At 44.9% G+C, this 15269-nt stretch overlaps 1 protein-coding gene across 2 annotated transcripts in view; it reads left to right on the top strand.

Moving 5' to 3' along the window:
* The first annotated feature begins 7815 nt into the window (after positions 1 to 7815).
* The window catches only part of Rnf144a (ring finger protein 144A), a 62933-nt gene continuing 55479 nt past the window's right edge, over positions 7816 to 15269 (top strand). For both annotated transcript variants that reach the window (XM_090337495.1, XM_090337497.1), the window contains exon 1: positions 7816 to 7896. The gene's annotated coding sequence lies outside the window, so the exon portion shown is untranslated. The remainder of the gene's footprint in view (positions 7897 to 15269) is intronic.

The following is a 15269-nucleotide window of genomic DNA, read 5'->3' as shown; positions in this document are numbered from 1 at the left end:
CTCCTCTCCCCTGCCTCTGTCCCTGCCCCTTCTCATCCCCTCCCCTCCTTCCCTCTGAAGTCAGGAGTTCATATTTGCTAAGTAGATGCTGTGGTACTTGCTCCCAGCATCAGTGTTGAGATAGGGTCTGAGTTTTTGGCCAAGCAGCCTGAACTCTAGACCCTTATTTGTGCTTCCTGTAGAGTTGAGATGGCAGGCATACCCACTGCACTCGCCTTTTTCTGTTAACATGGCCCTTGTGAGTGTTTTTGTCTGAGCTGGCCTGGAGTCATAGCTCTCCTGATCGCAGCCTGCCACGTAGCTGGGATGACAGACTTGAGCCACAGCTGTTAGCCATTAGTTATTGGTGGGTTAGCCTTGAACTGAAAACCTCCTGATCTCATCTGATAGGTACAGTCACTGTCACCAGGCGCCGTTGCGCAGCGAGAGCTGCCCCTGTAGTTTTGTGTTGTATTCATTTGTTTTCACGCTGGAGTTGTGTCTTGTGGTGACGTGGGTCCCAGGAGCAGGATGTGGACGAACAATGCTTTCTGTTGTCCTTGACCGCCTTGGCTGTGCTCAGACAGGCCCAGATCTGTGCTCCCGCCACCTCCCATCTGTCCCACCGGCATTGTGCATTTCGGTGGAGGGGATGGCGATTCAGTGCTTTCTATCTGTTTCTCCTTGTAGCTTTTCTGCCAGAATTGAAGCATGATAAGGGTTTTGATCCTTCTTGGAGAGTCAGCTCCTTGGTTGTCTTGTAGTGTCTCTCTTGGTCCCTACTGATTGTTCTTGAAATCCTCTGAAATAAACATAGCTGGTTCAGCTTTGTTTTGATTCATCATAGTATAATTTATTGTTTCCACCCCTTCACTTTTCATCTACAGTTGCATATTGAAAGTCGGTTTCTTGTAGACAACACAATATACGGCTGAGGTTTGCCTTTTAAATCTACTCTGAGATCTGCACCTTTTTTTTTTTTACTGACATGTTTAGACTGTTCAGTTCAATGTAATTTTTCATATGCTTGGCTAGTATCAGTGTTTTTTGTTTTGACAGTTTTCTATTTCTTGCCTATGTTACTTTTTCTTTTGAGCTACAAATTAGACTCAGGGCCTTGCACTTGCCAGGCAAGTGCTTTCCCACTCAGCTAAATTCCCAACCCCACATCTATTACTTTTTCTTTCTCTTTTTTTCTTTTTTGTTAGCATATATTAATTTTACAAAGAAGTTTCCTTGTGGTTTTCTCTATCTGTCTATCTATCTATCTATGGTATATTTGGATGAGAGTTACCCTATTACTCTTATTGTCTCCTCTCCCATTTTAAACATTTTCAATTGGGTTTTATTCTGTTTTCACGCATGGATATAAAGTACTCCAATCATGTTCTCTTCCCTGCCTCCCTTGTTCTGCTGGCCTGACTAGATGTTGATGGGATCCTAGGTTCTTTCCTCTGTTAGCAGGTCAGTTATGCTTGTTTTTGCCGTCTTTTTTAGTGATGACTAGAATTTTCACATGACAGATTTTCGCTTTGCGGACACTTCCCAGGTAAAGACGGCTTTTCACGTGTGGGAGCTGAAACCTCAGGCCTTTGCTTTTATGGTTTTCTCCCTAGCCAGGCTACTGTAGCCCTTTCCGTGTGTGGAAGGTCCCCCTGGGAACACTGGTCGAGGTGTCACAGAGCTGCTGCAGCGATGCCTTGTGCCGTGAGGCGCTTTCATGGCTCTGAGACTTGACCTTCTGAGCTGTAAGTAGACTTAATGAACCTTTGCGTCTTCCCATCAGCGGTGAATTTTGCAGTCACCTCTCGAATTGCGAATGGTTCTCCTGAACAGGTTGGAGGTTGAGAGTGTTTCCTGATGGATAGGTCTGCTCTTTTAAGTGTGAAATAATTAGCTTCTTTGTACAGAAAGCTTCATCTCTCCGCTGTGGGACATGACCTAAATGATGTAAAGCCATTCATCACCCAATATCACTGAATAAAAAATTTCATGGGTGACTTTGATGGTGTCATCAAAGTCTTCAGAAATGTGTTACTTGAATTCTAGTTTAGTTAAGACAATGTGAACTACTCAAGAAGCCAGACATAAAAAGGTTAGGTAGTATAGGATTGCATTGATATGAAAAAGATAAAGGCATCAAACCAATAATTCCTTCGAAAGACTAAATGGAAGCCCAACAAAATAAGTACCAAGACATGGGTACTTGTAGGGGGGCAAGAGGAGACGGGGAAACAAATGAGGGAGGGGATCAGAATGCAGTGAAGCATTCAATATATATACCACAAAATAAGAAAAATAAGGGAAGGGAAGGGGTGGGCTGAAGGGGGATGAAAAGCTAACACAGATCATGATACACTATATACATAAGCTGCTTTGTTAAATGGCAAAAAGAAAATACAGTCAAGACCCTACAAAATTAAGAAAAGTGAGAAAATGGATGGGTTCGGAGGAAGGCGTGATATTGATCAAAATGCAGTGCATTTATAAACGGCTTTGTTGAATGGTAACTCCTTTATGCAACTAAAGCTAGTAAAAATATGAGAGAGAGAGAGAGAGAGAGAGAGAGAGAGAGAGAGAGAGAGAGAGAGAGAGAGAGAGAGAGAGAGAGGGAGAGGGTAGAGAGAGAGAGAGGAAGAAAGGAGGTCAAACCAGTGGTCTCCTGAGCCTGTGCTGCTTGCTGGATGTCGGGCAGAGGTCGTGGTGGGAACCTGCAAGCAGCTTCTGTTTTAGGGGATGAAAGCCTCGAGGAAGGGAAGTCAGATGCCTCACAACACCACGCAAAGTAGAAACATGTAATGGTGGAAACAATGCTATGCTACATGAATTTCACCCTAATGGTCAGAATACACCTAAGATACCGAGAAACTCAAACGTCATAACAGTACAGAAACTTTGGTGCCAAGGAGCTCTCCCTCCTGTCCTGACTTCTGAGCCACAGGTCTCCGTTGTTACCAGTGTATAACCTGCCTCTTCCAAACCCCCCGTCTCCCCCCACCTCCTGCCATCCACACATTTTAGACAGAAAAGAGGGCAAATTGCTGTTTGGAAGTTCTTCCTCATGAAAGCAGTTGCTTTCCGAGTTCTTTATAGTCTGTGTTTCATCTCACCATTCGAAATAAATCATTACCCCCCCGCTGCCCCCTGCCAGGGTACTGGCTCTACTATAACACCCTTCTCATTTTGTGTCTCATTTGGCATCCAGTGGGGGTAAATCAATTGCTCCTTTGTCAACTTCTCTTTTGTGAGAGATTTCTTAGAATTAGGAGGGATGGTAGAATTCATCACAGCAAGAGAATAAATTAAAAAAAAATCAACTTAACCCATTTAATTAATTGCTATCCTGTGAGCCAGTGAGTTCATGTCTTTGCTGTAATTTGACAGTGATCGCCCTTGCTGAAGAGTATATTTTATTTTCCCCCAGAGGAGGCAAATGGAAAATAAGTAACTACAAACTTCTGAAGGAGGCCTGTGGGACCTCGTGTTTCCCAAGTGCACAAAACTCTTCAGTGTCAGATGCATGCAGACAGAGAGGTGCCTTATTGAAGTGGGACAAGACCACTATTCATATTAAAGTCAAACGAACGACACATGTGAAAAGCAAACCTCCACCGACAGCGGCTGCAGCAGCCACGCTGTGTACGAGCTGTGCTGGGCTGGGCTGGAAATCCTCACTTGCAGCCTCAACAGCCCTAGATCTGAACGTAGGGAGCGGAGCGGAGGGATTCCTTTTGCCCCCTTTTTGTGTACGTGTATAAGGGGTGTGGGGCTGTCCCCTTGAACAGTGTTTGGGAGTGGAAACTAGTGATCTGGTGAGCAGAGTCTAAAACATCCATGCATGACCAACAGCCGAAGGAGGGAAGCCGTGGGGAGAAGGAAGAGCCCCGAGAGCTCCCACTAGGGCCTGTGCTACAGGGCTGTTCAGGGGGCCAGAATGCAAGGAAATGAGGCCTTTTGAAGAGTCCAACTCAGAATACGGTATGCTTAGGCTATTTGACGTAGGACGTGTCTGTATCATATGATATAGATCATGCATTTCTTTACATTCTTCTAGAGAAAGGGTATATTTAGATGCAACCATATTATATGGCGTTTGTATGGTGTCTCTTTATTTGCTGGTATGTCTTAGGCGTCCTTCCTCTCCGTGCATACAGGGCCAACTTATTCTCCACTCGTGTAGATGTCACCCCTTTATTTATACAACTTGCCTTCTTCCCAGTCTTGGTCTTTTTCAGAGGCTACCAAGCTGAGCCCCCCCCCTTCCTCCCTGTGTGACTCTTCTATACCTTCCAGCCCATTCTCCTCCATGTTTACTGAGGAATTTAGCAGCTCACCACTGTCTCCAGGTCTCCATAGCGGGTCACCCTCAGTTTGTCCCATGGTCACCCCAGCCCACCCCACACCCAGTCATCTATCTTTGGCTGGCGTCTCATCCACTCCTGCTTGTATGATGCCCTCAAGGATTCTGAGCCTTGGCTACCAGCAGCTCATTCTGAGACTTCTTCCCTCTCATTGCCACCAGCTCTCCTTTGTTCCTGGTCTTAGAAATACTTCCACCACTGGGACCTTCTGCCCTGCTCCCAGTCCAGTGCTCACTGGCACGCTGGCCTGTCCACACTCCTCTTCCTGGAATGTTGCCTGTGTTGTGTTACTACTACTGCCATTCCCTGGGCAGTAATCCAGCTTTGGCTAGAGGCAGGTTTACTTTATCTTTTTAGTTTATTATTCATTGTACCTGCTCCTGAGTGTGTGTGTGTGTGTGTGTGTGTGTAAGGCTGGAAGAGGTAGCCCTGCACCCTGACACTTCAGGGGCGAATTTCCTGTCCTGGGGGCTGCCAATGTGCTTTGCTGCCCCCCTCTCTCTCCCTCCCTCCCTCCCCCTTTCTCTCCCTCCCTCCCTCTCTCCCTCCCTCCCTCCCTCCCCCTCTCTCTCCCTCCCTCCCTCTCTTCCTTCTTCCCTCCCTCCCTCCCATGATCCCTTCCCTTTCCCCTTCCTCTTCCTACACCCTTTCCTATACCTATATCTGGGTTTGGCTTCTCTCTCTCTCTCTCTCTCTCTCTCTCTCTCTCTCTCTCTCTCTCTCTTTCCTTCCTGCCTTCCCTCCTTCCTTCCTTCTTCAGTTCCCTTAGGCCCAGCCTCCATCACTCGTAGGTGAACAACCTTTCAGTCAGTGCCCCCCTGCTCCCCTTCCTTATTTCATCCAGATCTTATTTAAGGTATACCTTCTTCAGAGGCCTGGAGGCCTACTCCACAGAAAGAGGATGCCTTCCTTTCCCTGTCTACGTTTTTATTCCTGCCATAGCTCTGTGATGGCACACACACATGCCGTACTCATGGCCTCCAGGGCAAAGACGATCCCACTTTATGTCTCCCCATTTTCTGGCACCGAGGCAGTGAAGGTGCAAGCTGGTCGAGTGACAGTGACAGTGGGCTGCTTGAATGGAGGTGAGGGGCTGAGGGCTTGGTAACCTGCCAGCAGTCAGAGAGATGGGGCCCCAGGGCTCCCATGGCTGAATGCCAGTGGGCTGGCAGGGTGTGTGTGTGTGTGTGTGTACATAATGTTTATGATATTCCCCCTAAAAGATTCAGTGAAGCAGAGAGCATCCCTTCTCTTCCTGTAAGAGGCCAAAGTTCTGTATTCTGTGTACTTCTTCCTTGAAGAAAAATGGAAGAAACATAGAACAATCCATCTGAGTCGAAGTCTGTGCCCAACTAAAAGTGGAGAATAGATTTGCCGTGTAGTGCACTGTTTTCTGGAGCCTGGGGGGTCAAGGGTGTGCTGGGGAGGCAGTCTGGGCCTGAGCCATGCATCACACAATGCAGCATTCCCTGGCTGCAAGTCCGCAGAGCTATGGCTTTAACCATAGAGGCTGGCTGGGCCACAAGATCGGACAGGGGAATAAAGATGTTGACTATGATTTTGTTCTTTCTTCATGATCAGAAACAAAAACAAACAAGTGTTCAGATACCAGCATCGCAGTCCCTGTGGGCTAAGCTGTCCTTTGAGGAATTCAAAATTTGGGAAATTCTGATGTAATCTTGCCATACTCCATTATTGTTTTCTAGTCCCTCCTTTTTCCTTCCCTCTCCCTTCCTCTTCCTGTATCCTTCTCTCCCCCTTCTTTCGTTCTTCTTTCTTTTCTTCCTGTCCCTTCTCTTCCTTTCCTGTCCTTTCCCTCCTCCTTTTCCCCCCACAAACAACTTTTACGTTCCTCTTTATGCCACGGTTATGCCATTTTGAGTCGCATAGCCTAGGACTGAGATGTGATGTTAGGAACTGTCACTCTTACAACTTCCTTTTCTTTTCAAGACTTTTTGACAATTCAAGGCCTCTTGGATTTCTGAATAAAGTTGATCAGCTAGAGAGGTTTTGTTAAAAAATAAATAAAAGGCAGCTGGAATGGTCTTTATTAGAGATTGTATTGTATCTGCTGGGTAACTATTAATCAGTTTTGAAAGTCTAATTATCTTAACCATAGTTTTCAGTCTATGTGTGTATGTATATGTATATACAGATTGTTTACATATAGTTCTTCGTGTTAGGTAAGCCTTGCTTAATGGATTTCAATGATATTTTTATTTTCATTGTGCAGGTCTTACATTTGTCATTACATTGCTCAGTGTTTGATTGGTTTTGGTTCTGTTGTAAAGTATAGTACATGTAAAGGCACACAGTTTTTAGTCATTCTAACAATCTTTTTCTTTTGATTGGGATGTTTACACCATTGAATGTAATGACTAATAGTGCAGTTGTTGTTGTTGTTTGTTGTTTGGGGTGTTTTGTTTGTTTGTTTGTTTGGTAGTAGGCCTTGAACTCTAGGCTTGGGTGCTGTTCCTGAGCTCTTCAGCTCAAGGCCAATGCTCTACCACTTGAGCCACAGCACCAGTTCTGGCTTTTTCTGTGTATGTGGTACCAAGGAATTGAACCCAGGGCTTTGTGCGTGCTAGGCAAGCACTCTACCATTAGGTCAAACTCCTGGCCCAACAGTGAAGTTTTACATCTTCTCTTTCATTGCTTCTTCCCTGTGTCTATTCTGTCTTTTGAGTTCCTCTCGGTTTTCTTTTGCTCTCTGTGTGTGTGTGTGTGTGTGTGTGTGTGTGTGTGTGTGTGTGTGTGTGTGTGTGCGTGCGCACATGTGCATGCTGGTACTAGGGCTTGAACTCAGAGTCTCATGCTCTTGGATTTTTTGCTCAGGCTGATATTCTACCACTTGAGCCACACCTCCATTTTTGGCATTTTGCTTGCAAATTGGAGATGGGAGTCTCTCAGCTTTATCTGCCTGGGCTCTCTTTGAACCACAGTCCTCAGAACTCAGCCTCTTGAGTAGCTAGGATTCAGGTGTGAACCACCGGTGCCTGGCTACCTCCCCAACTCTAGAAATGTTTTTTATGGACCATTTACGTTTATTTCTATTTGTTTTATTGTACACTTCAGAGTTACAATTTTTGAGATTGACTCTGGCAATCCAGCTTTTCTGAGGAAACCCATTGGGGCAAAGCTGGGTGGTTAAGAGAAGGCGGGGACCATTTGTTTTCTGAGAATTGTCTGTGTTGAGGAATTTATCTCTTAATGAGCTGTCAAGACAGTGATGTTTAGTGTGCTGACTCCGCATTTCCCCTCTGGGCTGGGCCTGGTGATGGGCATGGGGATACTTCTGCTCTTTTCCTGGCCTCTCCCTTTGTCCTCCTGTTCCCTGAGGCCACGCCCTTTTCTCGCTTCCCAGGTACTTCCCTCCTTGCTGAGTCTGAACCTCCCGAGGCTCCCCTCCCTGGCAGTACACCTGGTTCCAGAGGTCTTCATCTCCTCCCATGTGGGCTCCTGAAGGGAGGGAAGAGCCAGCTGTTTGCCAGTCAGCACAGCGGGACCCCAGGTCTGGCTGGAAGACACCCTCCGTTCTCCTCTGCACTTCCCACAGGTAATACAAGTAGGAAACCTTCCGTATCTCTGCCTAGTGGAGTCTCAGGCCTCTGCTGGGAAAGACTAGGCCTGCCTGGATGGGGCTTCAGGTCCTTCTTCCCCAGCAAGTCTCCTGACCTGAGTCGGAAGGAATGTCTGGCACATGATGTGAAGCTATTACAGTATTTCCTCTCGCTGTCTGTTGCTCCTAATGGTCATGCAAGGTTAATGTCGCCTGTCTCATGCTGGATATGGGGAACCGTTCTGCAGGGCCAAGTGCCACAGACAGGATTCATTCATTCCTTGAGCACTTGTGGCTGAGCTCCACCCGTGCCCAGCAGCTGGCACCAAGAAGCACAGGAGCCTGCTGGCAAGAAGACTGTTTAGGTGGAGGTGTGAATGGAGCCCGGGTAAGTGAGGCACCAGAGGCAGACAGCCCATCCACAGCCCAAGTGGAGACTTGACAAGGCACAGAGGTGGGGAAGGTGGGCTAAGCCTTGTGAGTTGGGCAGGTTGTGGTTTTAAATAGGGCAGCCAGGGAGTTCTCCTAGAGCAGGTGATATCTGAGCGTGGACTTGTGAACTTCTGGAGGCCACAGGACCCTTGGGTTTTGTCCTGGGCCAGGGCACTGCAGGGAGAGGAGGGTTGGTAGGTGTCTAGTATGGGGGGGGGGGCGGGGATGGGCTGAGGCATGGGCAGGGTGACTGGAGGGGAGCCTGTCTTGAGCAGGGGCCAGGGCAAGTCAGGAGATGGTGTGTCTGGGTCACAGCTCTGGAGGGAAATGAGTCTGGGAAGGTGGGAGGAGACCCCACGCTGCTATGTGTCTTCTGTATCCACAGCTGATAGGCCAAGGGGAGACTGTTCACTGGAGAGGGAATGGATGGGACCAGATCCCAAATAAGTCAGGAATTGTAAGTTTATTAGGTTCAGGACTTTCCAGCTTTGAGTAGCAACCAATGAGGCCAAGCCAGCAAGGGACACTAAAGGGACAGGCAGCGGGCTAGGGGAGCCAAGAGCAGTGCATCCTGGGAGGCCCCTTGCTGCCAACTCCATCAGGAAGCAAGGAGCGATGTCCGGATGCGGGTGGGCCAGGTGAGGTAAGAACCAACCGATGCTTGGATCTGAGCCATCTGGGTCATCGCGGCTTTGACATGGGGATGGTTTGGTGTGGTGGCCCTGGCAGAGCTGGATTCTGTCACAACAAGATGGCTGGCAGCTGCCTTGGGAAGCTTTGTTGCACAAGGAAGCTCCGTTGGGATGATGGTGTGGGTCGAGTGGGTGAATTAGTCAGGAGAGTTCCTTTTTAGGTGAATGCATTCTCAGCCTGTCTGTGTCCTCTTGCCAGTGATCAACAGAGTGATTGCCGAGGAGGCAGGACAGAGGCTCCCTAAGTGACCCCCTGCCCAGGAGAGATGTGGATTGTGGATCTGACGAGAAACTCTGTAGGCCTCAGGTATCTTAACTGCCTTGAGAAGCAGGGAGGATCGACCATCCAAGAACACAGTGCTGCAGGAGGCATTTCCAGTTTGAAGGAGAGAGTACACCCCAGCATGGGCCCACAGATTAGAAGCTCCCCTGGAGGGGGACACTGCCTGGTCCCCTACACCTCAGAGCTTGGCGAATTGGAGGCACAGAGCAGAAAGCACAAAATGAGAGGCCAGCGCTGATGGTGTGAAGCAGAGAGAGGTTGCCCCCGTAGTGGGGACAGGCCTGCTGGGAGGAGAGGACCTCAGGTTGAGTGCTGGGGACGTGGTCTGCCCACTGGAGCTCTGGGTGCTAGAGGGTGTGAACTGAGGCCGTGGTCACTGGTGCTGGATTTTTGTTGGAGGTTTGAACTCTGGGCCTTTGTCTGGACAGGCAAGTGCTCTGCCACTTACGCTGTATCTCTAGCCCCTCTCCCCAAATTATTGAAACTGGTATTCAAGCCAAAAGAAATGAGGCGTTCCTAAGGCTACATAACAAACAGGGGCTCTCTGGGTATATTTTAAGAGATGGATATTGAGACTCATAGACTCTGCAAGATTGGCTCTGGCTTAGGGAATGAGAGAAGCTGTTAGTGAGAATGCCATGTGTTAAAGAAGGGGGAAGCCAGGAACTGGTGGCTCACACCTATAACCCTAGCTATTCAAGAGGCTGAGATCTCAGGGCCGGGGTTCAAAGCTAGCCCAAGCAGGAAAGTTATGAGAGTCTTGTCTCTAATAAACTACTCAGAAAACACTGGAAGTAGCTCTGTGGCTCAAGTGGTAGAGAGCTAGCCTTCAGCAAAAGAAGCTCAGGGACAGTACCCAGGCCTAGAGTTCAAGACTTAAGATAGGGAAAGAAAGGAGTGGGGGAGGGAGGGCGGGAGAATGAGGGGAAGGGGAGAAGGAAGGGAGAGGAAGGAAGGAAGGAACAAAGAAAGAAAGAAAGAAAGAAAGAAAGAAAGAAAGAAAGAAAGAAAGAAGGAAGGAAGGAAGGAAGGAAGGAAGGAAGGAAAGAAGTTTTTCATATAATGTAAGCCCCCGTGAGCTATTAGTCACTCAAATGTCAATTATAGGCTAAGGCTTAGTCTATTTTCTGTTGCCATAACAACTCACCTGAGACTGGGTAATTTGTGAAGAAGGGAGCTTTATTTAGCCTCCAGGTCTGGGGGTGGGGCCCATTATCTACCTGGCATCTGGTGAGAACTTGTGCCCCACCAGAGCATGGTGTGAGCCTGCGTCAGCCTGTTCAGTCAGTCATGTCAGTCTTCCTCTCCTGAGGATTCTGTTACCATCTGGGGGGCTCGGTTCTCATGCCCCCAGTCCCATCCTCCTGAACGCCATCGACATGTTGGTTTAGGGCTTGAGTGTCAGGAACATGAATTGTTAGAAGTCACATTCAAACCATAGCAGACTCAGGGCTCAGAGCTGAGAAGTGATCCTCTGTAGCTCACGTGGTGCGCCGAGGAAGGGGGCAGAGCTTGGTGTGTGTTTGTTTACCTCTGGCATCCATATCCAAAAAGAAATGTATTCTTTACCGGACTAATGTTACTGTAACCCCTCTGTACATCAACTTTATAGTAACAGTAAATTGAAAAAATAATGTGTGCTTTCCTTATCCCAATACTTGCCGGTCTTTGCTTCTTAATTTTTGCCAGATTGATAGTAAAGTGAATTTAACGTAGTAGCAGTGTTGTTTTGTCTTTCCAAATGCGTACTCGGCCTCTGTTTTGTCTGTTGTAAAAGTGTGGCTTGTCCCTCTCATCTAGTTTTCCATTACACTGTATTTTGTGTCATTGATTTAAGAGCATTATTCATCCATTTTGAAGACTACTTCTAGTATGGTGTACTAAAACTACCATCTCCCAGTCTGTGCCCTATGTTTGCGATTTCTGTAATGATCTTTTTGATGAATAGTCTTGATTTTACCATACTTAATCACCAGCATTGTCCACTGATAGAAGTTAGAGTTAATATAGACTCCTGTATTCTGAGGTTAAATGTTCCTTTATTTCATTTTGACAGTTTTTATCTGAATGGGAAAACAATACTGAGTACCTTTTATTGAATAATTCTTTTACCTCTGCATTGATCTGAAACCACACTCGGTTATGTGTTGAGTTACTACCATAGGCTGCAGTTGGTTTGTTTCTTCTTTCTTTCTTTTTTTTTGTGAGCTCAAGGACTCTGCACTATCCTTTATCTTTTCGTTTTTCTCAAGGCTGATGTTCTGCCACTTGAGCCACAACACTTGGGGCTTTTTGTTGGTTTATTGGAGATAAGAGCCCTTGCCTGGATCCGGGATCCCCATAACTCAGCCCTCTGGATAGCTAGGATTATAGACATATGGCCTGGTGCCTGGCTTACAGAGTTTGGCTCTGTCCTTACCTGTTGGTTAATTTGTTTACCACTGAGTCCCAGTGACTGCAGCTCTCAAAGGAGTCTTGATATTTCATCTCCACGAGAATGTGCAGCCTCTTATTCAGAATGTGGTGGTTCTGTGTACTTAACCTACTGCCCTGGTACAAAATTGTAGAGTTAATGTATGAAACTAAGAGCATCTGCAGGAAAGAAAGAAACCCAGTAGCAAACCCTGCGGGGGATTTGCTTAGATCTGTATTTGCAGATTGCTGTAGATCCTTAGGTCAGCTAAGAAAAAAATGAAGCTGTAATCCCAGCTACACCAGAGATGGAGGCAGAAAGATCATAGTCAGGCCAGCCCAGGCAAGAATGCTCTTGCTTATCTGAAAAATAACTAAAAGAGCTGGGGAGGTGGCTCAAGCGGTAGAGTGCCTGTCTGGCAAGTGCATGATCATGAGTTTAAAACCTGGTGCTGCCAAATAAATAAATAAATGGTAAATAAGGTGTTGACATCTTTTTGTGCATGATATAGAGCCCCATTCAGTATCGTAGGGTATTTATATCTTCTGAAACTTTTTTTTGTTGTTTTGTACATTCCTGTAGGATTTTACTCATCTTTTGTAGAATTTGTTCCTGTTTGTCATTTAGTGTCTTTGAAAATGGTATATTGCTGGAGTATATAAATGTCATTAAAAAAATTGATCTTGTGGGGCCAGGAGTTTGGCCTAGTGGTAGAGTGCTTGCCTAGCATGCACGAAGACCCGGGTTCAATTCCTTGATACCACATACATAGAAAAAGCCAGAAATGGTGCTGTGGCTCAAGTGGTAGAGTTCTAGCCTTGAGGGAAAAGCCCAAGACCAGTGCCCAGGCCCCTGAGTTCAAGCCCCAGGACTGGCAAAAATAACTGATCTTGCTTCTTGTCATTTTACTAAACCTTCAGTATTCTCCCCCCCACCCCCACCCCACTGGCTCCCTTACCCCAGTGCCAGGGTTTGAACTCAGGGAACTGTGCTCACAGTTTGCTTTCTTGTTTCACACTCTACCATTTGAGCCATGCCTCTGGCTCCGTTTTTTCCTGGACTCTTGAGAGCATTTCTGTGCTGGCTGACTTCGAACTGTGATCTCCTGGTTCTCAGGAGAACCATCTGGATGACAGGCATGAGCTATTGGCACCCAGCTAACAAATATTGGGACTATACGTCCCTCTGCCTATAAAAAAAAATCAGGGAGGATTATAAGAGTATACGAACCTTTTCGATCAATTCTCATGCTTTTTCTGGTTTGCACTGAGGCCTATAGTGTGATGCTGGATGGAAGTCACAGAAGATATTCTTTCCTTACTCCCGACTTTCATAAAGGATGAAATAAGGTAATTACAAATGGTATTTATTGTCTCTTTTTTCTACATATCTTTGCTGGAGAAAACAATCCCGTGTTCTGTTTCTATCAGTATGTGAGGAGAGGAGTCAAGCTTGCTCTGTGAGAATTAGGGTACTTCAGTATTCCTGCCACTTTTCTCTTTCTGTTATGGAGTAAGTGACCGCTTATTCCCATGTCAAGTTCTCTTGTACTCTGGCAAACCTAGCTTGTTTAAATGCACTTCTGATACACATCTGGATCCTATTTGCTCTGATTTTGTTTTAAAATTTTTCCTTCTTTACTCATGAGAGAGTTTGGCCTAGGGATTTCATTTTCTAGAACTGCTTTTGTCTGATTTTAAGAAAGAGTATTTCTCCCCCCACCCCATTCTCAGTTTCTCATTCCCTCCCTATTTCCCAGAAGACAGATTTTCTGCAGGATGCGAAATAATTTGTTCCTGGAACTGATGATTCTCAGCTGAAAACGAAAAGTCAGGATTTCATGATGAGGTTTCTAGCTGCTCTATTGGTTCCAAAGCTTATAGGATCCTTTTAACTTCTGTTTTCTTGAGTCGGTTTTCTTGAGTTATATTTCTAAGAAGATATTCATACTTGCCTATTTATTAAGTTAGATGAACATAAAAGAAATTATTTTTTCCATATATTTTTATTGTAATTAATAAAAGGGTTACATTATATTCACCAGATAGAAGGTGCATTACTTCACAAACATTGATAAGTAATTGACATCTCTTTTTTATTATAAATGTAGTTAAGGCCATTTTTCCTTCTTCTATCTCCAGCAACTCACCAGGGCCTGCATATCATATTATCTTTTTTACCCCATTGGTTTTATCCATTGGTAAATGTATTTTGTGTTTTATTTATTTTTGTATTATATATTTAAGCCATTGTCTTTCATTCTGTGTATATTCAGTCTCTAAATGCTTCTCTACTTTCTTAAGCTAGAAATTGTTCAATAATGTTTAGCCCTCATTAAAAAATTGTAAGTATTTAGGATTCTGATTTTTTCTCTAAGCACACACTAATAGCATTTCATGTGTTTGTTAATGTATATTCTTGTTTCACTTTTTGTGTTTTAAACTTTTTGTGTGATGGTGATGGGGTTTTGAACTCAGTGCCCTGCATCTTTGCTTGGCTTTTTGGCCCAGGGTTGTTATTCTATCCCTACAAACACTCTTCCACTTCTGGCTTTTGGGCTTTTTTCTAGAGAAAAGAGTCTCTCAGCTTTGTCTGCTCCACCTGGCTTTGAACCATGATTCTCATATCTCAGTCTCCTAAGTAGCTAAATTTATAAGCGTACATCACCAGCTCCCAGCCTTAAACTTCCATGTTTTGTTCTGTAATCCCTGATTGGTTTTTCAGATTTTTTTCAAAAATGTGAACCATTTTCCTCACTGTTGAAATCCATATCAATTACTTTGACATTAGGATCTTTAGCTTGCTGGTATATATTATTTTAAATTGGTTTTGCACTTTTATGTATGTGTGTGCTATATATATAATATTTACGTATAAATAGGTAAAGATATTTAAATTTTTAAATTTCTTTGTTACCTCTAAACATGAGTCCCTTAATCTCTGTATTTGACCTATAGACTTAGAAGTTAGATTACTAATTTTTTCAGTCTATTTCAACAAATATACATACATATGTATATATATGTATGTGTATATATATTTGAAAGGATTGTGAATTTTCAGTTTGCTGGCTATGGTTTTTACCTGTATATTAACTCAAGCTTGTTTATAGTACTTTTAATATCTGCTCTAGTTTTACTAATTTGACAAGTTTACTTTAGCAAAGTGTAGTAATTTTCCTCCTGTTGGTGACTGAGGTGCTTATTTTTTTATTTCAGTGATTCTTTTATTGTTCTTTGTTTTGGAGTTGCTTGATACATATGACTATAAAAGTACTGTAGCCTCATGGTGAATTGAACCTTCTACTTTAATATTTCTTTTTCCTCTGTAGTTACACTTTTTTCTTGAAAGCCTGTTTTCTTCGAAGGCTTTTTTTTTGGGGGGGGGAGTTATTGTTTTGCTCATCCACTCTACTTCTTAATTGCTGATTTCTTTAATTCACTGCAGCTTTCTATGTACTTGTGAATATTCATCTTTGCACACTTATCATCCAAACAATCAAGAGGCTGAGAGAGCATCATTCTGAGCTCAAGGCCAGCGTGACCGACAT

The sequence above is a fragment of the Megascapheus bottae genome, chromosome 7 (genome assembly GCF_031878675.1).
Source record: "Megascapheus bottae isolate mThoBot1 chromosome 7, mThoBot2.hap1, whole genome shotgun sequence".
Classification (NCBI taxonomy): Eukaryota; Metazoa; Chordata; class Mammalia; order Rodentia; family Geomyidae; genus Megascapheus; species Megascapheus bottae.
This window is presented reverse-complemented; position numbering and strand designations above follow the sequence as displayed.